At 45.6% G+C, this 23,128-nt stretch overlaps 1 protein-coding gene and 1 long non-coding RNA gene across 3 annotated transcripts in view; both read right to left on the bottom strand.

The window, feature by feature from the left end:
* The window catches only part of LIPC (lipase C, hepatic type), a 184,504-nt gene that overhangs the window by 56,615 nt on the left and 104,761 nt on the right, over positions 1-23,128 (bottom strand). The window lies entirely within an intron of this gene.
* LOC143655178 (uncharacterized) lies at positions 6,790-21,653 on the bottom strand. The gene is made up of 3 exons (XR_013162093.1): positions 21,428-21,653; positions 18,260-18,361; positions 6,790-7,042 (listed from the first exon to the last, which is right to left on the bottom strand). It is a non-coding gene; the product is annotated as an uncharacterized LOC143655178 (long non-coding RNA).

The raw sequence follows: 23,128 nt of genomic DNA, 5'->3' as shown, positions 1-23,128 counted from the left end.
TCAGGGTGCAGTACCTCCCACTCTTGTTCCTGCAGCATCTGCTGTGATCCCTGGGGCATCCCGTGGCAGCTGCAGAGGAATGAGTTATTGACTAAATTGTTTTGAGTCAGGGCCTTGCATTTAGTGAGATTCAGCTAGTTGAGGTTCACTACACTCCCTTCCCAGGTGGAGTCCAGGGACCAAAAAAGGAGTCATATGGATGAATGGGTAGAGGGTGGGAGAGCTCCGTAGGCAGGTAGATCATAGATAATTATAGGTGATATAGAAGGTAGAAGGGTGAGTCTTCCATACGTTAGAATTTCAATTAATATATGTTGAAGAAATGATGATAATACAATTAATCTTTTGGCGAACACTTCATTAATGATTCTTTCAGTCCAGAAATATCAGTAGATGGTAATATTTGGGAGCAAAAGATGATGAGAAACAGGGGTCTAAAAGGGGAAATGTTAGGTTGTATATATAGTAAGAATAATATTTTCTTAAAAAAAAAATCCATGGGCCTGCACTATATACAAACAGCGAATCTAAGTGAAACTATGGACTCTAGTTAACAGTACAATTAAAATAATAATAAAGAGGAATCGGGGAGATGACTGAAAGATACTTTTTAATTGGGTCAATAGCTGAGAAATCTCAGCTGGTGTGATCATTTAATTTGCATTTTGGACCAGGTGATCATTTAATTTGCATTTTGCACCATTTTGTGCAGTACAATAGAAAAACAGATTTTTCTATTTCCAAATAGTTTTGGCTTTTGCACACATTAACTGAGTAACCTTGGGGATGTCTCTCAACCTTTTTGAGCTCTGGTCTCCACATCTGTAAAATAAACAAAAATGGTGCCTTGCAGATGTGGTTGCTGAAATACTGAAGTGAGATGCTGGCTCAGGGCTTTGCACTATAACATACATCTGCAGAGAAGACGGGGCGTCCATCTCGCAATCCCCTCTGAAGCCTGGGATGTTCCCCGGCAATGTTTCAGGACAGCTGACCATGTACCTTTGAGCCTCTGAGCAGCCCTGCCGGGGGAGGGGCTCATCAGAAAGTGGCCTAAAGGGCATAAATGAGGGCATCATTTACTTTAGAAAAGCTCCTAGCAGAGCCATTTTTGCAGACTTCGAAGAAGCTTTGAGTAAGGGAGACATAGTTCCGGTCTTGGTCACCCAGAGGCCTTGTGAATTTGCCCAATTGTTTAACTCTTCAGAGCCTCAATTTCCTCATCTGTGAAGTAGGCTGATAATGCCAAAGTAAACTGGGTCTTTTTTTTTTTCTTCTTTTTTTTAAAACTGGGCTGGATACTAGGAATAAAAGCAGGAACACATAAAGAAGGTTAACCTTATAATATGCCTTACATTAAAAAGAGTTCTATAAAATCCTCAGCACAGCGTCTGGCGTGATGGAATAATTCAGTTTGTTGTGGTCTTATACTTGCAGATTCAGGAGGCTGATGTAAGTTTTCCTGTAGTTGGGACAGTGAGGAGTTATAGGGACTTTTGTCCGGACTTCATCCCTTTGCAGTGGGAAAGTTGCTGGCAAAGAGATGATCTCTCCCATGAGGCCTGTTCTCTCTGCTCTGGAAAAGCTGCCCGAGCGTCAGACGGGGTGTGGGCCAGGGCTGGGGAATGACCGTGGCGCAATGGTTCAGAGGAGGCTGCTGGTCTGCTCCCCAGAGGCCCTCACAGGTCGGTGGGCACAGCTGCGTGCGGCCTGGCTGGCTGGCCCTTTGCCCGGGAGCAGGGTCTCTGGCAAGGAAGCACAGGATGGGGCCTTTCCTCCATGTCTGTGCTGTGTTTCTGCAGCATGGCCACACCGGGAAACAGCGAGTGCCCCGTGAGCCCGGCACTTCGCAAAGTTCCTTCATCCAATCCCCACAACAACCTTCCATGGGAGATACTGCAACCTCATTTTTTTTGAAGATTTTTAACAGATGAAGAAATGGAGGCTCAGAGGCTTCCTCCATGTCCCATGGCCAGTCAGTGATGGATAGGTCAGAACCCGGCCTGCCTGACTCCAGGAGAATGCCAAGGGGTAGGCCTTCACCAGGTGGCCTCCTCTGGTGCGAACAGGTGCTGGCCATTTGAGTGCAGCCAGGTCAATCTGGCTGGGACGCATCACCCGGTTGGAGAACTGTCCAGGAGCCCTCCAGCTCCTTATTTCTCTCCTGAGGCTCTTATGGCCATTTCATTACTTATTGTCTCAACCACAGAGACTGGGTCCTGTTGGTCCCTTACACAAAACATGGTAGTAAGAATGTTGCTTGGAGCACAAGTTGCTTAGAGGACAAGCTCTGCACTGAGAAGAGTAGACAGAAAACTCCCTGCCTCAACCTGGGGGCTAACCCACCGGGCAGAAAAACCACTGAACAGGCTGGAAAGGGGTAGAGAGTGGCCAGATGCCTTCAGGATGAGATATGATGGGGACTGACACAGCTGTCCACCCTCCCTCCCTCCATGCCTCTCTCCTCGGCCCTCCTTCCCCCTTCCTTCCTTCCCTCCTTTTCTTCATCCCTTTCTCCCTCTCTGTGTCCCTCCTTTCCTTCCATAAGCACTTATGGCCTGCATATACTAGGCAAGACACTGGAGATATAAGAGTGATAAGGCAGTCATGGGCCCCCTTTGGTGGCTCTTATAGTCAACGGAGAAGGCAGAGAAACCGACGGGCCGCTGAATCCAGTCCAGTGTGAGAAGTGCTCTGAGAACGGGGGCACGGTGAGGGCTGTGAGCTCCTAGGAGGGCCCCCTCCAGATTTGGAGGGAGTCAGGGAAGGCTTACCGCAGGAAGTGAAGGCCTGAAGGATGCCTGCGGATTAGCTAGCCAAAGGCAGAGGATGGGGCGGGGGGTATAAGTGGAGATGAGTGTTCCAGGTAAAAGTAGAAACACTTATAAAGGCCTGGAAGGAAAAGAAAGCACTGGGGGAGTGACTGAGAAGGGAAATGAAGACCTTCCAGAGCCTTCTCCATCCCTGAGGGGGTCGAGGTGTGCCTGCAACTGCTCACCTTTCCCAGCTGGTGACCCCACGGGCATCTGCAGTAAACATCCTCAACACTGAACTCTGACTCAGCGTCTGCTTCCTGGGGAATTCAGACTGCAAGACGCATTAAATAAGATCGAGCTGGACCTAAGAACTACCGTAATTTTGAAGCAGAGATGTTATTTTGAGGCATCTGCAGCAACAGCTCTGTGATCCGGGGTGATTTGTTGTCTATATTCAGATAGAAAGAAACATTACGTTTCAGTTAGAGGTGACTGAAGAGTTTATTTTTTTTCCCCATCCGAATTCATGAACTTTCTTGAATTCTACCCAGAGGTCCAAGGAGTCTAGGTTTGAAAATCCCCAATTTAGAGGAAATTTGACTGGAAAAGAGAGACAGAATTGGCAACTCGATAGACTAGTCCAAAGGTGGAGAACGGTGGGAAGGAAGAAAAGTCCACATCCATTTAACTGGCGGCATTGTCAATTGTATTAGTCAGGGTTCCCAGAGAAACAGAATCACCAGGGTATTAAGAGATTTTAAGAGATTTATTATGAGGAATTGACTCACACAGCTGTGCGAGCTGGCAAGTCTGAATTACACGGAGCCGTCCGCAAGCTGGAAATTCTGATAAAGGTGATTCTGAAGTCTGGCAAGTTCCTGTTCCCCAGGGGAAGCTTGTTTATTGAACTTGAGGCAGAAATTCTTGTTTTTCATTTCTGAAATTCTTAGTTCTGACTTTTAAGATCTCCACTGATTGGATGAGGAGACGCCCCACATTGCTGAGGGCCGTCTCTTTTGTTGACTGTAGATGCAGTCAACTGATTATAGATACAAATCCATCTACGAAATACCGGTCATAGTAAAATCACACCAGCGCCTGCTTGACCAAACACCTGGACACCATAAACCAGCACAAGTTGACAAAGGAAATTAACCAGGAAATTAGGCTCAGCAAATCAAAATACAGGATGTCCAGTTAAGCTGGAATTTTAGCTAAACAATGAATCCTTTTTTAGTATAAGTATGTCCCATGCAATATTTGGGATAAACTAATACTAACACATAATTTATTGTTTATGTCTTATATTTTATCTGGCAATCCTAATTTAACATCTCTTTGGCTCCCTTATTTTGAGACCATATGACCTACCTGAGGAAATATAAGAGCCCTGACATCGGGCTTTAGTTTTGGCTCAGACCAGCTGTGTGACGTTGGGCAAGTCACTCATCCTGCCTGAGCTTCAGTTTTCTCATCTGTCAATGGAGCTTAGTACTCACATCATAGAGAGGATGTCAAGACACAGTGAGTATAAAATCTACTTCAGAAACTGTAGCACCTCGTGTGGATGGTGGCTATAATTGCAGCTTGGAAAAAGATTCCTCACCTCTTGTAAGCCATTGAAATCACGTTCTGCAGGGGTGATCTAGGTGTTTGAATCTAAATACACTGACAACAGTGGGTCAGTTTGCTAGGGGAAATTAGCTTGTTTAAGAAATTAGCTTGTTTAGTTATAGATAGACCTGTACATTTCAGCTTAACCAGTTTCTAAACTCTTTTAAAGTCTCCCCAAACTGTGGTTGGCTCAAAGAAATTTATGCCATTCCAGCAAAACGTGTGGGCACAGAACAACTTCAGACACTAAAACACTGAGTGAAATGGAATTTGCTGTGTCTGAATTGGGCATTCATTTTTTCCTCCTAGAATTATTTGCTATTGAATTTATTTGTGGGTGTTACTTTTCCAGAATAATTCAAATATATTTGACTACACAAGAATTATCCGGATGGGATACAATAAATACTTAAACAGGTTTTTTTTTTTGTAAATTAATTTTATTCCAGTGTTTGCTATGTGTCAGACCACCTTGTGACTTCATGCTATGTTGCCTGTGCTTCTGAGCAGGTGGGAGCTTTATAACCAGTGTTAAAATCCTCTGTTAACTCTCAGAACACACAAACTCCCATGTGAGGGCCTTTGCGTTAGTGGTTCCTTCTGCCTGGAACAATCTGGGGGATTTTTGCATGGCTGGCCCTCCTCAACCCCACTTCCTCATGAAGGCTTTCACCTGACCTCTCTGCATAAATTAGCTTCTCCAAATATTCCGATCACAACATCTAATTATTGTTTCATAATATTTTCAGGACCTCTAGTTATTTTATTTTATATCTTGTTTACTTGTTTATGAAAGTATTTCATTATGTATCTAACATGCTAGGGATAGTAGGAAGTGCCATTGTTTTATATATCATTTAAAAGGAGAGAAAAAAAAGCTACAAATTAAACTTTGACATTAATGATAGTCCTGTGTCATGCATGAATTGGTCACAGTAGGCTTTCATTGTTTTGAGCTGTCTTTCATTTATTTTAAGGGTTTGGCCGTTTCTCCTCACTGTCAGTTGTTTTGCTTACAGCATGATGGGCAATCCATCAGCAAAACACAGCTTCATATATTGTAATTATCTTTCCACAAAAACATTTTATTGCTGCTTTATAAGAAAACATGGGATGGTATTCACCATCCCAAAGATGAATATCAGATTTCCGTCTTACTGTTGGTTCCATACCTTTTTGTGTACAAATCAGAGACAATTCTTTTGGAAAACATTTTAGCTGGCAATTAAGCTCAACCCATTTAGTACCAACAGTGAACATAACTCAACTGATGGGATGACAGCATGGACACCCCTAAGTTTGCACGGACTCTGACATGACAAATATGTCACAGCCGTGGTCTAGTCAACAGCGTTTGTAAGGTCTATTCCAAACCCAGAGATATTAAATATGAACAAATGTGTGTCTTAGAGTTGATGTTTCCTCTACCAGGGAACTAAGTCCTTGTCTGCAGTGCTTGCCACATGTGCCCAGCACTGAGCACAATTTTGGCACATAGAGGATACTCAGAAACCACGTGGCAAATGAATGGAGAAATTAATGCAATTCTGCACATGTGCATTTTCTTAATTATGGAACTTATTAAAGTCTAGTTCATAAAATAGCATATAAAATAGCTGCTGCTATTTCTGAAAACACCTTCATTCTTGCAATTCATTTAATTGATGATATCAATTGCTTGAACCAAAGTTTTGACTGGTAACTATAATGATAGATTCTCATTGACAGAACGCTCATTATCATGTTATGAAGTACTTTTGAACTTTTCAGTTTCCAAACACGTATGTAAGATCATTGGTAATATGATAGAGGGATTCTTAATTGTGGTCAGCAAGCCCTGTGAATTCAGAAGCATGGGGACAGAGTTGCATCCATATAAATGTGGTGACAAAGCACTCAGAATTCAGAAGGTCTTGGCTTATTGAAGAGCTGGAGAGCAGTAATATCACTATTAAAGTTTAGAAAAGCATAAAATAATTAGGGCTGTGCCAGTGGCATTGGGAAATGAATTTTGGAAAGGGAAAATAGAAAAATATTTTTATAGAATACCTACTAGGTCTGAGGCACAGTACATGTTATCCAAGCCTCACAGCAATCTTTGGATTAAGTGATTTGCTTCCTTTTACAAATGGGGAAACTGAGATTCAGAGAGAGCAATCTGCCCGCAGCTAGTGGGTGGCTACTCTAGGATTCTGACCTGAGTCTTCTTGATTCCATGGCTGTTGATTTCCCAATCACTTTCTGTTGGCTCGGAAAACTTGGAATTTGTGGAAAGTCTACTGGGAGTCAATGGGCATTCGGGAGGTCTTGAGCCAGGGCTAGAATTAGAATAGAGAACCTGGCTCATCACCTGGAGAGAAGTCAAGGTGGTGAATTTGATGGAATTTATTGTATCCCAACCATCAGCATTGGACAGACTTGTTTCCCAGACAATGCTGAGAACCTGTGGTCTTGGGTACAATCACAAAGAAAGGATTCTAATGTGTTTCTCACCATTCCCTGCATATCCTCCTCATTTTCTTTCATTTGGCTTGTTCCGTAGTCCTTTTAGCAGTTGCTAAATGAGTGGCTGTACAAGGTCTCTTTGGATCTAGGTCCATACATAAATGCGTTGAGAATGAAGGAGCACGTGTAGTATCACCTGCACTCAGAAGGGAGGCAGGGCAAACAGCCTGAACAGTAAGAAATGGGACACATAGATCAATGGTAAGAAAAAGCAGTAAGAGTGAAGGGTTACAAAACCAAACCAAACCTATGGGGAGGGATCAAGGTCTGAAAAAGGCCGGTCGGAACACCAAGTCATTCTTTACACACTGGGCTGGGGCAGGTGTAAGGACAACGGGGAGGAAAAGGCATCAAAGAAGTTGGGACAAATGGTCATGCTGTTGGAAACAACTCTCAACCCTCGGGGCGGCATTTGGGGGTGGATGTGCCTTTTTTTTTTCAGAGCAAAGTTGACACACTCAAATATTCCCGTATGAACTATGGGAATCTTTCATCTATGAATGAATTTAAAAAATAAAGGGGGTGAGAATGTGCATGTGGGGAAAGCAAAAAACCAATTAGAAAAGGTACTTTATATTTGATCAAGATAGGAGGGCTAAGCATCTCCATACACACCACCCACCCCCTGACCCCTTGTCCAATAACCCCTGAGAATTGGTATAATTCTCGGAAACCTCTGTTCGGTTCACTTCTCACGGGCTGGGCTAGGCTGGACTAACTATTGCTTTGGGATGATCTGCTTGATTTGCTTGTAGGGTGGCGGCGGCTGGTGGAGTCTGGATTTTAAAGTTATTGGCAAATTGTCCTTTCTGCATTCTGCTAGAGAAGCTGAAATTTGTCCTAGGGCCGCATTCCCTTTGTTTTAGGAGGGACCCTTTAGTGGTTTTGATTATTCAAAGTAAGGCAAGTATCAGTGCTCTCTTTTGGGTGGGTGGAGGGGAGGAGGGAACGGCTGATTCAGAGAAGTAATTCAAACATAGATACGATCACATGTCCTGTCTGCAGATGACAGATCACATTCCAAGATCAGGGATGGCCCTATTTCTATGTTTAATAATGAGATAAGTCAGATCAGTTTGGCTTATGTTGGTTTCCATTTAAAAAAAAAAAAAAAGAGAGAAAATGAAAACAGACATCTTCTTCTCTTTTGGTTAAAAGACACTCGAGAGAATAAAAGAAAGGAAGAAGGAATTCTAAACAATGTAGTCATTGTGAAAGCAGATGTCATTTCATGAGCTGGTCACTATAAATGTGCTGGTGCTGGTGCTGGCTGGTTGCCCCCCCACACTTGCAGAGGCTCCCCTTGGCTGGGGTCATGGGTAGAGGAAGCCAGCAGGGCTTAGGAGATGGGGGACAGAGCCAGCTTTGAACAGAGCACAATTTGCGCCTGTCTGTAGGGAGAATCCTAGTGCTTTCTTGGAGGGGCCCCTCAGCAGCTGGCGTCATCTGTACTATTTTCTCAGAAGCTAGGGGTCTGGAGTTGGAATTGTGAGTGGAGGTAAAGGGCAGGAAGAGGGTGTGGACACCGAGAGCCTAGGCTATCTCTGCTGAGGCTTCTTCTAGAGAGTCTATCCCCCCAGCTGTGACTGTCCTTGAGTGTCTTCTAAAGTTGCCCTTTAAGTTGTGGCAAGAGAATTGAGCCCATTCCAAAGCACCACTCCAAAGCAGGCTGGGTGTGGCTTCTACTCCTGTGCTTGGGCATAGCTGTGGTTTTAAAGATCTATGAAGAGGGCAGTGCGATGGTGGCTCAGTGGGAGAATCCTAGCCTGCCATGCCGGGGACCCAGGTTCGATTCCCAGTGCCTGTCCATGCGGGAAAATAAATAAATACATAAAAAATCAAAGATCTATGAAGATAGCAAAACAACGCCCATGTCCTCACAAAGCTGTGGAAAGTACGAGTCTCTGCCCACGACTGTCTTTCCTCTCTTGCGCTAGGGAGAGCTCAGGTATAAGAGACGGGTTATGGGAGACAGAGTCCCACACAGGTACTTGAAATCAGAGCAGGGCAGAGTGACCCTAAAGGGGTGGGGTTTGTAAGGGAGGCCCGAGGGGCTGCATACGGACCTGTGGCCCGAAGCACTGCAAACACGATTAGAAGCCTCAGGGATGGAAGTGGAGTGAAATGAAGATAATGGTTTAGTCTTGGAGCTTCAGTTTGTTTGAGAACTGGCTTTGGAGATGAATGTTTAGCAACTGGACCGTGTCTGGAGGAGAGTGACAGAGAGAGTGAGGGGTCTGGGAACCTTGTCACTTGAGGACAAGTTGAAGGGGAATTTAGCCCAAAGGAAAGTAAGGCTGGCAGAGTGGAGCTTGAAGGATACAGATCTTATGCAATGAAGGGAGGAACATTCTGATCACAGGTAATTAGTATCATCTGAACAGTCTATCTTTATACCCATGAAATACTGGTCCAGTCTCATAGGAATCTCTAACAACCAAGCTGTCTATTCAACAACAATAACAACGATTTATTGAGCATTTACTACGTGCCAAGCCTTGTTCTGGGGTCATTCAACCCTTACAAGAACCCTCTGAAGAACCCTCATCATCCACTTTTTAAAGATAAGGAAACAAGCACAGGGATTATATAACCTGCCCCTGGCCACATGGTTAGTGAGCATGGAGCTGGGACAACACGAGGCAGAACTCTGGCCAGTCCTGTGACCTGTGTCTTGCTTGGGCTGGCAGGAGCAGCTTCACCTTTAGCCTGGCACTGAATAGCTTTATAGTGCCAACCCTGTGCCTTAGGTCCCTGGCCTCTTCATGGACTGTCAGTCTCTCCCAGTGTTGTCACAAGTTTCAGGTACCATGGAAAATTGGAGACCTCTGATGCCCCGTATCTAGGGAATTTCATTCTCTTTGTCTCGGTGGTTGCACACAGCTTCTGCGTGGCTCAGGTTTCTGAAATCTGATACAACTGAAAATATTGGACAGTGAGTTTTATTCTTCTCTAGCTGTTCTCGGCATCCCCCGTGCCACTTGGGAACTGGGAGATCCTTCCTTAGCTGCCAGAAGCACGACAGCCCTTGTAAAACAGAGTGCGGCGTGTCCGATTCTCCTTGTGTTGAGATAATGGGCCCATTTGGATTTAAGTGTGCTAGCTAGTGCTCACAGATCTGTTACTCTCTATGTGTTGCTTTCTGGTGAAAAGAGCACTCGTGTTTCATGGTGACATGTTATTTCAGTCTTGTATTCGACAATAATGGTAGAAATTTTCTCTCTACGGACACATTTGAGATTGCCGGGAGAAGGGAAAAAAAGAAGAAAAGAAATCCAAAACTGATGTTAATAACCAAAAAAAAAAAAAAAAAGTAGGAAATGAATTGAAAGTGGTGAGGAGACCGGGCTAATTTAGGGCTATGGGCTGCTGGAAGGAATAGGGTGGTCCCCTGACCATTGTCAGATCTGCCTGGCCTGTTGACATCTGCTCCTGACCGCCTGGAAGCCCTGCTTTGCGTGGAGGGGAGCAGGGTCACCCCTGGCTAAAATGTAGCTTTGGTTGAAAGAATTGCCTGCTTGGAATTCAGAAGCCATCTCTTTTCTGAACGGTCCAAAGGTGGCCACAAGGTATATAAAAAAGAAGAATTTAGAAGAGGCAGCTGTCATCGTTTCTGGCCTGGAGTTTCTGACAATGGCATATTTATTTTCCTCTGCTCTAAGAAGTTACAGCCCCAAATGAGGCTGGAATGATCCCTCCATAAAGAAAGACTTTTATGCCCTGGGCCTGGAGCTAGAGTGGAGTCCAGAGGGAGCTTGCTTACCCCAGCAAGGCAGCTAAATGACCCTGCTCTCTGGCCTGGTGTGTCAGATAAGATTTTAAAATAATCTATGGAGTTCTGCAGTAAACAGATTTTCTGAAAATGTCTTTTCTTCTCTCTACTTGGAAATTATGTCCTGTCAGATCTTCAAATGGATTATAGGCTTGGCAGAGTGGCTCTTTGGTTTTCTGATGAAAACACCCTCCTGGGGTAACAGGCCTGGGATGGTTTGTGTGTTTGTGTGTGCATATCAAGTTCAGGATAGAGCCCATTCTGGGTTCCAGGGGACCCATGAGGTGGGTCCTTGTGCCAGAAGATTCACAGGCCAGCCCAGCGTGTCTGCCTACGCCTGGTTTCTGCCTGCTGCTCTCTGCTCAGATGACTTGCTCTCAGATGCTCGCTGTGTGCTTTGTCCCTGGCAGGTATGGGGATAACTGTATGGGCTCATATAGGCAGGTGCCAGGAGCAGCTTATATGCCTTCTGCCTTGGGTGGGCACTCAAGGGCTGGGCTGGGTAGCTTGGTCCTGCTGAACCCTGCTCCTCTACCCAGTTCTGTGATGAGTAGGTCAATTGCAAGCCAGACTTTCTGGTGTTTAAGTCACCCATGAAGTGGTACCTGTTTGGATGGGACAGGTGGGTGAGGGCCAGGACCAGATGCAAGCTCTGCCCCATGTGAACTATGGCCTCTGCTCCTGGACCCCTCCCAAGGATGCTTTGGTTTCCCCGGTGTCCCTGACACCCAAGGGCCCACATTCCCTCTAAAGCCTTATTGCGAACCACCTCTCCCAAACTTTCTGGTCTCCACCCTTGGCCTCTGCCTTCCTCGCCAACCTCTGCGGCTTCAGCAGGCAAAGCTGGTGACAAGATTCTGACCAAACTTAACGGACCCAGTGAGTTCTCTTGTCTCAGGACAATAATCAAGTCCTTGTTCTACTCCTTAACAGGTTGCATGGTCTGGTCAAATTAGTTAACTTTTCCAAACCTCAATTAATTACAGGACTAGGAATATTGCCCGTGTTCAATTTTTATGAGTTAAAAGAGATTATCTGCATGTAATACAAAACTAATGGTCCCTACCCTCATTGAGTTGTTATGAGTCAATATTTATATTTATAAATAATATAATATTTATAAAGTGACTACATAAATTATTTATAATGTTTACAGACTATCCTCCTAGCACATGTAATTGAAGTTCTTATCAAATTAAAAAACAAAAAAGGGTCCAGTGAAGAGTTTCAGTACTTCATGGGCTCACTAAATGCTTACTGAATGATCTGGAAATGTTTCCAGGTCAAGAGTTTGTTTGCTCATGGTGAGAGGGTGGTGGCAGTAACCGTTTCATTTCATCTCTGTGCCCCCAAAACTAATGCCTGGCACGTGGAAATGCCCCCATTGTTGCCTGTTGAATACACAAGTGGATGCCTGTACCTGACTCATTTTATGCCTTCTCTTAGGCATCGAAAGCCTTACTTTTGGAAAATTTATTTCTGATTTTGGTACATCATGTCCCAGTTCCCATACATTAGTGACATGCAGCTACCCAAACATATGTGACCTCAAAGCAAGAGTGATGGCAAGCTAAATGATATTGTTTTTACAGAAAAAAGGGAGAAAACTAAATGGAATTGAACACAAAATGTACAAACCCAAGTGTAGGTGAGGCTTCATGATATGACACAAGCCTTCCTTTCTTTTAAAGAAGTATTTACTTAGCATCTGCTAGCTACCAGGCACTGTTCAGGATATAAAGGTGAGTGAAGCCCAGTCCTGCTGCCCAGGTGTGCCTGGTCTGGTGGGAAAGAGCAATGTAGCAGTGCCCAAATGCTGTGGGAGAGGTGCCGAGAGTGCCCTGGGGATTTAGAGGAGGGAATGGGCCCATGGGTTCCTGAGTAGGGATGGGCTTCAGAAGAAGAACAGAGAGAAAAAGAAAATGAGAAGATGCCTTGGTGCTGTCAGCCCCTTCTTGCCACATTCCAGGGGAGGCATTGTCCCAAAGGCCCCTGCAAGGATCTCACTCACTTGCTTTGTGCTTCATTTCCTTAGTCAGCCCTGAGGTCCAGCCTCGAGCATCTTTAGCTATTGTTTTCCTCTCAGCCCACATATCTCAAGGATACATTAAATTCTAGCCTATCCAGGAGTATGGCTAAACTGAGGTTTCACCCCCATGCTCTAACATCATTTTTATTTTCAAGTCTCCCTGACTGCTCCAGGTTGCAGAGAATTCCGGAAGGGTGGAGAACTAGAGACACCCACTGAGTGCACCCCCGTCTGTACTCAGAATCACATTGTTAGAGTCAGATGAACTGAATTAGGCTAAGAAAGAAATTTTGAGTTTGCTTATTCTAAAAAAATCTTGGTAGGGTAATTTTCTCTTACGGAAATTGGCTTCTGCAGAGTTTTAAAAGGGATATTGTAAAAACCGGTAAATATATTCATGGCAATTTAATGTACCCTTCCTTCTTGTGATTAGATCCAATCAGATGTCACATCTCAGATCAACCAGCACTGATGGAAATTTCTATAAAATCTAAAGCTGATTAAGTTCCCCTCTTTCTCCCTCCCCATCCCCTGTCACCAACCCTGCTTTCTTTGTTCACTGACTTAGATGTTAAAAATAAGTGGAAGATGTTTTAAAATTATTTGTCATTTTGGGAGAAGATCTGTCATCACCAAAGAAATGCTAGACTCTAGAATTGAGAAAGAAAACAATTTACAGCATAAGGAACTAATAAAGAGTATATTCCAGGTAAATCAATTGGCAGAAAAATGCACTGAGAAATGATGACACAGAGACTAATGGAGCCCCTTGAACATACATATACATACACATACATGTATATACACATACATATACACTGTCTTAAATCTTTTCTGGAAAGAGTCAAGGCATAAAGGTGAGAGAAGCAATCAATTAGGAGGCTACTGCAGTGGTTTAGGGGGAGATGACGAAGGTCCTGATGAGGTGCTTGACTGTAGAGAGATACAGGACGGAAGTATACAGGGGACAGTTTTTGATGGAATCATGAGGACTCGGAGGCAAATCAAATAAAGGGGCAAAAGATGGAAGAGAGGAGAAGGATTTGAGCAGCGCATCTGACAAGATTTCTCAATAATATCCTTGTGAAAAGATGAGAGAAGTGTGGGCTGGCGGCAAGAATGGTTATATTCATGACTGATTGGACCCGTGTACCCAAGGAGCGCCGTGAATGGACTGATGTGTTCTTCAAGGGAGGGCTCCTGTGTCTTGCTTTAGGGTACAGTGCTGGTCTTGGTCTTAGCCAGAAAATTTCTCATCGATCCAGATAATAATATAGAGTAGGAATTCATCAAATTTCTGATGTTAGGTAGCTAGAGGTGATATTAGAAATAAAATTTAAAAATTTAACAAAGGGTGAAAAGCAGAAAGGGAGAAGAAATTAGAGCAGAAGAGATAAAATTTAGCAGAGCTACACTTGGTTGCCAAACTCAAGTGCTTAAGGAAAGGACAAGGAACTGTGGCTTAGTAGCAGCCTGTACGGAAAAAGACTCAGGGATTATTTGATTCTGACTTGCAAACAGAGTAATTACTATACAGTATCTTCTCCCTTCCCTTATGTGATTGTCAGAAGCATGTATTTTGGAAAAGAGAAGTGACAGGACAGTTCTATTCTGTGCTGGTACATGACGATGGAGCATTACGTTCAGTTGTGGACACAATAAAAGAGCAACACAGAGACACTGGACCATGTCCAGGAGAGAACAAACACAACTAAAAAGAGTGGCCTCGTTCCTAACATCATCAAAATCACCATCTATTGAGGGCCTTCATCTCACAAAATCATCAGCACCTTCTATGAAACCGGCATTATCATCCCTATTTTACCATATGGGGAAATTGAAGTTTGGGAGTCATGTCACTTGCCCTTGGTTTTACAGTTTATATGGTGCAGGACTGATACTCAAAACACATGCTCTCTCCACCCTTCCTCATTGCTTCCCAAATCTTGCCATCTGAGGGATTATGGAGAGATCTTGGGATTCCCTAAGTTTCAGTTGGAACCAGAGTCTACTATTCTGCCTTGTTGCCTGAGGTTCACTCACCTGGCCCTGTCTCCACTATAGCCATCTCTCCACAATCCAGCTGGACCCTACTAAATCAGGTCACCTTGATATTACCCTGACATCCACCCAAGTCGAGAAGGGCTGCTTCCTAGAAGAACTTCAGCCACATCTTATTTACCATTTAACATCCTTCCCAAGGACAGGGTCCTATGGGATCACCATTGGCCTGGAATGCTCCTGTTATCCATCCTTGTTTGATCTGGGGCTGTGCAGTATGACAACTAATCTTTCCAGCAGGGAGGTGGCTTTGGGACCAGGTTGGATCCTGGACTGGTGGGGCCTATATAAGAAGTAGTTGTTCCAAAGACAAACAGGAGAACCAGATCTCAGCAGTCAGAGACCCTGGAGAAGAAAAGTTGGCCTGGATAGATCTGGAGGATTTGGTGGCTGATTGGAGAAGTAGAGCTGATGAATTCCAGGTTTTGGACATGGGAAACTGGGCACATAGAGACAGAGTTAAGAAGTACAATCCAAGGGTCTGGCAATCCTTGCATGTGAGTCTTTGTTTCTGAGTCACCACATTCATGTTCATTCAACCCATCTTGGTTCTACCCCAACATAATCTGCTGGCACCAAAAGCATTATTAGGTGATGAGTAATCTTGTGCAGAATTCAGAGGGTTATAAGGCTCCCACTCAGAAAACTTGGCTGAAACAGAGATGTGTATGTTTTATGTAGTGCTCACTCTGTGGGCTGTCATCAGCACCACCTTTCTCCATCTTTTCCCCACACCCCTGGAGCTCAAAGCAAGGCAGCTCATCGACCTGCTCTCCTTGGAAGACAGTCTAAAGTGCTGCTTTTATTGCTCAACTATGCCTTTTGGGTCTGCTCACCCCCACCCTGTGGACCACTTAGCAAAGCATCTCTCCCAGCTACGCACAGCATGTCTGTTGAGAGCAGTTTGGGTCAATATAATTTTGTCTGTTTCAGTATGAAATTAAAATGGGTTTGGGTGGAAAGAGCTCACTTTTATAATGGGGCAGAATTAGGATTCGGCCCTGGATTTTTTCACTCCAAGCCCAGACCTCTCTCCACAGTCTCCAATGTGATGTGAGTTGTGGGCACGGGAAGTGAAGAGTTCACAGCTCAGGCTGCTGGGGACTGACGCACTGAGGAGGAGTGTGGATCTGATCAATGTTTCTCAACTTTTTCTCATTACTGTCCCCTAATGAGCCTTTTTAGATATTATTTTCCTATTGCCAACCCCTGAAGTTATAAAACCATACATATACTGTATATCTGTTTTTGTACAATTTGTATATCTGCTTCATACATAAAGAGAGTAGGATTCAACCGCTGATCCCCAAGAACCAATTTTGTACCCCCATGGGGGTAGTGCCACCCCTGATGAGAATGCATGGACTCACAGTGATTCCCAAAGCGTGGTCCTTGGACCAGTAGCATCAGCTTCACCAGGGAGTGTGGTAGAAATGCGTGTTTCCAGACCTCACTCAGCATCTACTGCACCAGCTATTCTGGGTGATTGCTGGGAGGAGGTCCCAGCAATCTGTGTTTTAACAAGCTCTCCAGGGCATTTTGCCCTGGGGTTTGACAATCCCTGGACTAGACAACGAGGATGTTATTGGTTCTTTTTGGTTCCATGATAGAAGAATAATTATTAAATCCTATCTGTGGGAAACACAGATCTTCCCTTTCCTGTTACACAGTGTGGTAGTTAGATTCAGTTGTCAACTTGGCCAGGTGAAGGCACCTGGTTCTGTTGCTGTGGACACGAGTCAATGGTACGTGAACCTCATCTGTTGCTGATGACATCTGCAGTCGGCTAGAAGGTGTGCCTGCTGCAATGAATGACGTTTGATTTAATTGGCTGGTGCTTAAAGGAGAGAGCTCAACGTAGCACAGCCCAAGTAGCTCAGCATACCTCATCTCAGCACTCGCAGCTCAGCCCAGGCCTTTGGAGATGCAGAAAGAAATCACCCCAGGGAAATTTGGAACCCAGAGGCCTGGAGAGAAGGCCAGCAGAGATCGCCCTGTGCCTTCCCATGTAAGAAAGACCCTCAGTAGAAAGTTAGCTGCCTTTCCTCTGAAGAACTAATGAAATAAATCCCCTTCTATTAAAAGCCAATCTGTCTCTGGTGTGTTGAATTCCAGCAGCTAGCAAACTAGAACACACGGTAATTCCTAGTTTATTGTAAAGGTATTCAGGACTCCATTTTTTCAACCCTCAGATCTTATTAAGCACCTACTATGTGCGAGGTGGGCAGGGATCTGTGTAGAACACGCATGAGCAGGGAAGAACTAGGTGCCGGGGCCTGAAGCTTAGATACCATTTCAGGGGCCCTCTTTAAGAAAAGGAATACAAGATTACAAATGTATGATTAGCAGGGGACTTTGGGTGGGGCCTGTGCAGTTGAGGGGCCCTCAAACGTAAGCTCATGGTGAATCAGCCTGTGGAATACAGCACAGCAGAGCACCTGGGGACTGGTGATGGAACCGCAGGAGGTAGCTGATCAAAGACAGGCAGACAGGCTAGAGATACTGCCAGCCAGGGGAGGAGTGGGAAGCGGGTGCCATGGGCCTGTGATGAGCTACAAAGGGCAGGTGAGGCAGAGAGTGGCAAGAGCCTTGTCCAACATGGGGCCTGGGGAAAGCACCGTGAGAGAGATGGTCCCGGGCCTTGGAAGAGGGAAGGAAGGGGGCTTCCTATGACATGGAAGCCAAGAAGAGTTACAGCAGCAAGTGCGGAAGGAAAATGCGAGGAAGCTGGATTTCCATCTGAAGGTTTCCAGGAATTTTCTATGCACCCACCCTAACTTGGTGACAACAGAGAAGTGCTCCGCTGCTGACCCCTGACCCTCATTAGCCACAAAAAGCAGGATTCGCATCTCCCAAGGTTCAGAGACTGCGTCCGCCACCACTAGCCAAATAGCCACAGCTTGACCCCTCCCGCCTCCCGCCTCCCTATATATTCCTCAGAGTTAGTAGCTGCTGACAGATTGTCCCACTGCAGGGGAGAGGGGGGAGGTGACAGGGGCAGGGGCGAGCAGTGCATCACCTGCCAGCTATGACGGGAGCCATTTGTCGTTCAGTTGGGGGCAGGAGCATAAATGGCATTTGAGTATTTGGATTTAGAGCCTACTGACCCTTTGGGGCCAGCCCTCCTCCGCGGCTGGGCTGGTTTGAAGGAGGGCTGTCTCATAGCTTCCTCAGTGGTAGCCGTAACTACTACAATTTTCCCAATGGGCAGCTATAGGAAACCAGTTATTTCTAAAAAGGGCAGTGCATCTGGCCCTCAATAGCTCCATCACAGCTACCAATCAGGACTTACTTTAACAAGGGGAAAACTTGTGTTAGCCCAGCCTGGGTTCTCTGTTTAATTCACTTTGTTATTATTGGCCTAAATTACACTAGGGCGTAATTAAGGTATTTAGAGTTAGTCGTCTCTCTGGAAAGATATGCAAGAATTGATCTCAAACAGTCGATAGTCTTCTATTTTATGAACAGAGGTCTTGATTCATAGTTTTGGCCTTTCTTTGCCCACCAGGAAAAGCCTGATACCTTTTTCCATCATTTTGCCTCCCCTTTCTTCTTTTCTCCGGCCTCTCCCTTCCACTCTCCTTGTTCTCTCCACCCTCTCTCATTCTTTTACTTTGCTGGACACTGAAACCAAAGATGAATAAGGCAAGATGTCCAACTGCAGAGGACCACATGCCAGGACACGTAAGCAGGCAGCCTTATGGTGCCCATGGATTCCATAGACCATCCCAGCCTCGGCACTATTGATGTTTGGGGCTGGAGAGTCTTTTGTTGGGCAGGAAATTGGGGTGCTGTCTTGTGCATTTGGATGTTTAGCAGCATCCCTGGCCTCTATTCGCTAGAGGTGACAACGAAGAATGTCTCCAGACATTGCCAAACATTTAGGGGCAAGGAGTGCAAAATCAGCCTGGCTGGAAACCCCTGAGAATTACTGCCCTTGACTGAGCACCCGGCAGGGAGCTGTGTGGTCAGGAGCAGCTCAGCCTCTCTCTCAGGCTTCCCTTTTCTTATCTGCAAAGCGAGGGTAGAAAAAGCATTCCTGCTAATTCTAAATCCCATGAGTCTATGAGTCGTTTGAATCTGCTCTAACATGCTCTAGAAAGGTAGGAATAGGTTTATGCTTTACATGTTGCTCAAAGTGCCTAGGGCAGGTGCCTGTCATCAGTCAACAAATATTGTAAGATGCTGACCAATGTGTAAAAGAAATGGGGCCTGTGACGAAGAAGTTTCCATTCTTTCTGGGGAAAAAGTCCTAGTGCTTTAACAAAGCCCCTTCTGGCTCAGACTGCCTGGGCTTGGAGCCTGGCTCTGCCTGACTGGTGACTTTGAAAACATTATTTACCCTCTCCGAGCTTATTCCTTCATCTGTAAAATGGACGTGCTGACAGTCACTACCTCAGGATTGCAGTGAAGATTAAATGAGGTAGAAGAGTGCCTGCCTCACAGGGAGTGCTCCAGGAGGGGTAGCCGCGGTGTTTGTGAAGATGGAGCTAAATTATGGTACAAAGTTGTAATGGCACACACGATTGAGTCCTGCCAGTGTTCAGAAGAGGGGAGAAAAAAAACAAAACCACAGGAGAAATAACTATGAAGCATTCTTCAGAAGGTTGCTTTTTTTTTTTTTCCTTTGGACTGGGAGCTGCAGAGCAGGGAAGGAGGCCCTTGGAGAAGGCTCAGAACTGCCCAGTGAATAACTGGTGGAATCACTGAGGCTTCCATAACTAGGTCTAAACCCCTTAAAGCGGTGAAGTGACCTGCCCAGGACCACACTGCAGATAAGGATCGAAGCCGGGATCAGCACCTGGTTTCTTGTTGTCTGGCCAGCGTTGTGGGGATTCTAGCAAGAGGCATAGCCCTAGTGAGAGACTTCTCCCAAGTTAGACCAGGTTCTTCTGAGTCGGTCATGAGGACCCTGAGGGCAGAGCGAGGGGGTGGGCAGAGAATCTGAATATTTCAGATCACCAATACTCAACGTCGGATAATGAAGCATTGCAAAATGCAGTTTGGGCGGATCCTGCCAAATGGCCTGTTAGAGCTGATTTATAATTAGCCTTTCACCTGAAAGCAAACAGGGAATCTGAGGTTCTTGTGGTTCCATGAGTCTATGAGTCGTTTGAATCTGCTCTAACATTACCTCACATGCTCTAGAAAGGTAGGAATAGGGTTTACGCTTTACATGTTGCATATAAACAGGGAAGGGAGGGGATCCCTTCCCTGTTTAACAGGGATGGGAGGGAGAGATCGAGTCAGGATCACAGATTCTGTGAGATTAAGGCCTCATTAAGCCAGGGCTGAACGATTGGGAACCTGTGAAATCTCTCAGAGGAGCTGCTCTGACGCTTACTTTTGTATTATCTGTTCAAATCGACAAATCGGGGTTGCTAAGTAAATATGAAAAGAGGGAGGATATTTAAATTAAGAGAACGGATCATTTCCAAGCAGGAACCACAAGAACCTCAGATTCCCTGTTTGCTTTCAGGTGAAAGGCTAATTATGAATCAGCTCTAACAGGTCATTTGGCAGGGTCCGCCCAAACTGCATTTTGCAATGCTTCATTATCCGACGTTGAGTGTTGGTGACCTGAAATATTCGCTGGCACTGATGTATGCAGCTGGGCCGGGCCTGAGAGCTCAGCAGAGTAGGCGTCCCCAGAGCTGCGAGCCACGGCTTCTAGTAATAACAATCGTGATAGTGCTGCCCTATGTCTGCAGGACACTTCACTTTTCATATGCATTGTTGATCCCTGACAACTCTATTATCCTCATTTTTCATAACAGCAAACTGAGGCGAAGTGAGGATAAATGACCTTCCCAAGGGCGCGCGGTTCCTTCTGGACACCTCCACCCATGGCCCTCACATGCTTTGTAACCACCCTCCCGTGGTAGCCAGCCTCCAACATGGCCCCAAGGCCCCCGACCTCTGGTTTTCTCACCCCTGTGCAGTCCCCTTCCACGCTGTACCAGCATGTACCAGGGTGTGTGACCAATAGCATGCAGCAGAGGTGATGGGAATGTCACTTCTGGGGTTGACTTGTAAAACACCAGGCCTTCCATTTTGGATTCTCTGCCCAGCAGCCAGCCTGGGGCTGGGGCCTACAATAACCACGTGAGTGGGCTCGGAAGTGGACTCTCCAGCCCCAGTGGGTATCGTGATGACTGTGGCTCCTGCAAGCTTGCAGTCAAGCTGAGGCTGGCAAGGGTGTAGTCAACCTCAACTGACTGCAGTTGAGTAGTCGACTGAGCTGAGCTGGACGACAACCCATAAGAAACCCTCAGCCAGAACCACACAGCTAGGGTACTTGCAGATGTCTGGCCTTTAGAAACTGTGACATAATAAATGTGTCTTGTTTTATTGCCTTAAGCTGCTCAGTCTCAGGGTAATTTTTTACATAGCAATGGATAAACAAAAAATAGATAAACTTCCACCACATCCCTTAGGCATTACCATCTTTGCATGCCTCCTATAAAGAAAGTACCCCTGGGAGATGAAGTCCCTACTTAAGGAATATCTAATTAAAATATATATATATATCCCTATATTTAAAAAAAATTGAGAGCCATGGAGTCTGATGTATCTCTGTTGGACATGACTCAAATATGAGTCAAGTGTATGTAGCACCTTTATCGCTTTTCTGTTTTCCATGATGCCCCAATTTTGTGACATAATTTTAGTGGAATTAAAATTGAGTACCTCAAAACGATATGATGAATCCTATACCACCAGAAGATGATCCAAGTGGGTAGGCAAGAGAAAGGCTGTGGTGGAGAGGTATGAGAAGGAAGTGGCCACCAGGCAGGCAGCTAGAACCTCCTTGCTTTGCTATTTACGTGAGCTCCCTAGGCATGTGAAGTTTATTTTGCTAAATATATATATGATGAGGTTAGGGAACTGAGTTTGGTTTGATGGTGATATGGGATATAAGGACAGGGGGGTAGGGGATCACCCTTAGGATGAGTTGATTTATGAAATCAGTTTTCTTTATGACAGCATGAAAGTTCTGGATCACTGGGACAACGGGAAAGCTTGCAGAAGTGAGGAGCACATGACAGGGAAAAAGAAACGTTGATGCTATACTGCACATTTACCCTGGACCCCTCTCTTGCAGCTAGCTCTCTGGAGGAAAAGGTCTAATAAATGAAGTCCTAATAAAAGCACACGACTGCGGATTTTGAGCCTGTCCAAAGGGGTATTTGCATTTTAAAAGGAGATGAAGCTCTGAGACAAAGGAACACGAATAAGGGGGATTTCAGGCATCAATTGAAGATGGAATGAACTGACATTTGTGGGGCAGAGCAGACTTTCTAGACCCTTAAATCTGGCCGTCAGAACTCTGCCAGCACAAGCAGCTTGGGGGTTTGGGAGGCCACGTTGACAGAACTGAGTGGCTACTGCAAGAATATAGTGCTCTGAGGTCAGACTGCCTAGGTGGCAATTTGGGCTTTTATGGGCTGTGTGGCCTGGGGCAAGTAAATTAACCTCTCTGATTTGTCATCATCTATAAAATGGGATTGAATGCTAATCCCTACTTCGTATTCTCATGGGAAGTTAAGAATGAGGTTATTCTTAGCACAGATCCGCCACAGAGGAAGGATAGAGGTTAGTTGTAATAATGAAATCATGTCTCCGTGGCCACAAGGAGAAAGCATGATTGATTCATCCACTTGCCTGACATCCTTACCCATCCTGCACAGACAGAAAAGCAGACAGACCCGAGGATCTTCCAGGAATTGAGGGCTGGGTGGGCCCCAGGCCATCTGGGTAAGGGTGGTTGTGTTGCACAAAAACACTGTCATTACTCCCTTGTGTTTGGCCGCCACTGTTGTTTCTGGAAATGCCAGCTCCTAAGCCTCCAGCTTGACTGTGGAAGGGGTGGGGAGCCTTTCTCTGCTGCCTGAAGCTCAGTGTGCCTCTGCACTTGGCAGGGACAGTGGGTGCTGGGGTGGCTGGTCAGAGACCCAGCTATGGACAGCATGTGTGAAAGGGTGGGCAGGGGAGCCCTCAGGCTCCAGGAAGGAGCCACCTGGAGTCACATGGCAGCAGCTTTCTGCCACCGCGGAGCCGTGGCTGGGATAAACAGGCGAGCACTGTTCCACCCTCTTGGTGATGCTGGCCTGTGTGTCAGTCCTCAGCAGGCTCCCACTAAAGCTCTGGCTCTCTGTTTCTCATACCTGTGGTTGTGCCACATGCTAGATGTGGAGGCAGAGGGGGCCCTACTGTGGATTCGTTGCTGCCTGATGTCCTTTACAAAGCTGTGCCTGGTTCAGTGCCTGGCACCAGTAGACTGAGCAGAGCCATGACTTGGGAATTCCATAGGGAATTTGCTCTCTGGTGTATGGGGGTGGGGATGGGGTGGCATGGAGGTCAAGGTGGGGTGGAGAAGGGTGGATTCAA

Source organism: Tamandua tetradactyla, chromosome 14 (assembly GCF_023851605.1).
Source record: "Tamandua tetradactyla isolate mTamTet1 chromosome 14, mTamTet1.pri, whole genome shotgun sequence".
NCBI classification, from domain to species: Eukaryota; Metazoa; Chordata; class Mammalia; order Pilosa; family Myrmecophagidae; genus Tamandua; species Tamandua tetradactyla.
Note: the sequence above shows the minus strand (reverse complement) of the source record. Positions and strands in the feature narration are given on the sequence as shown.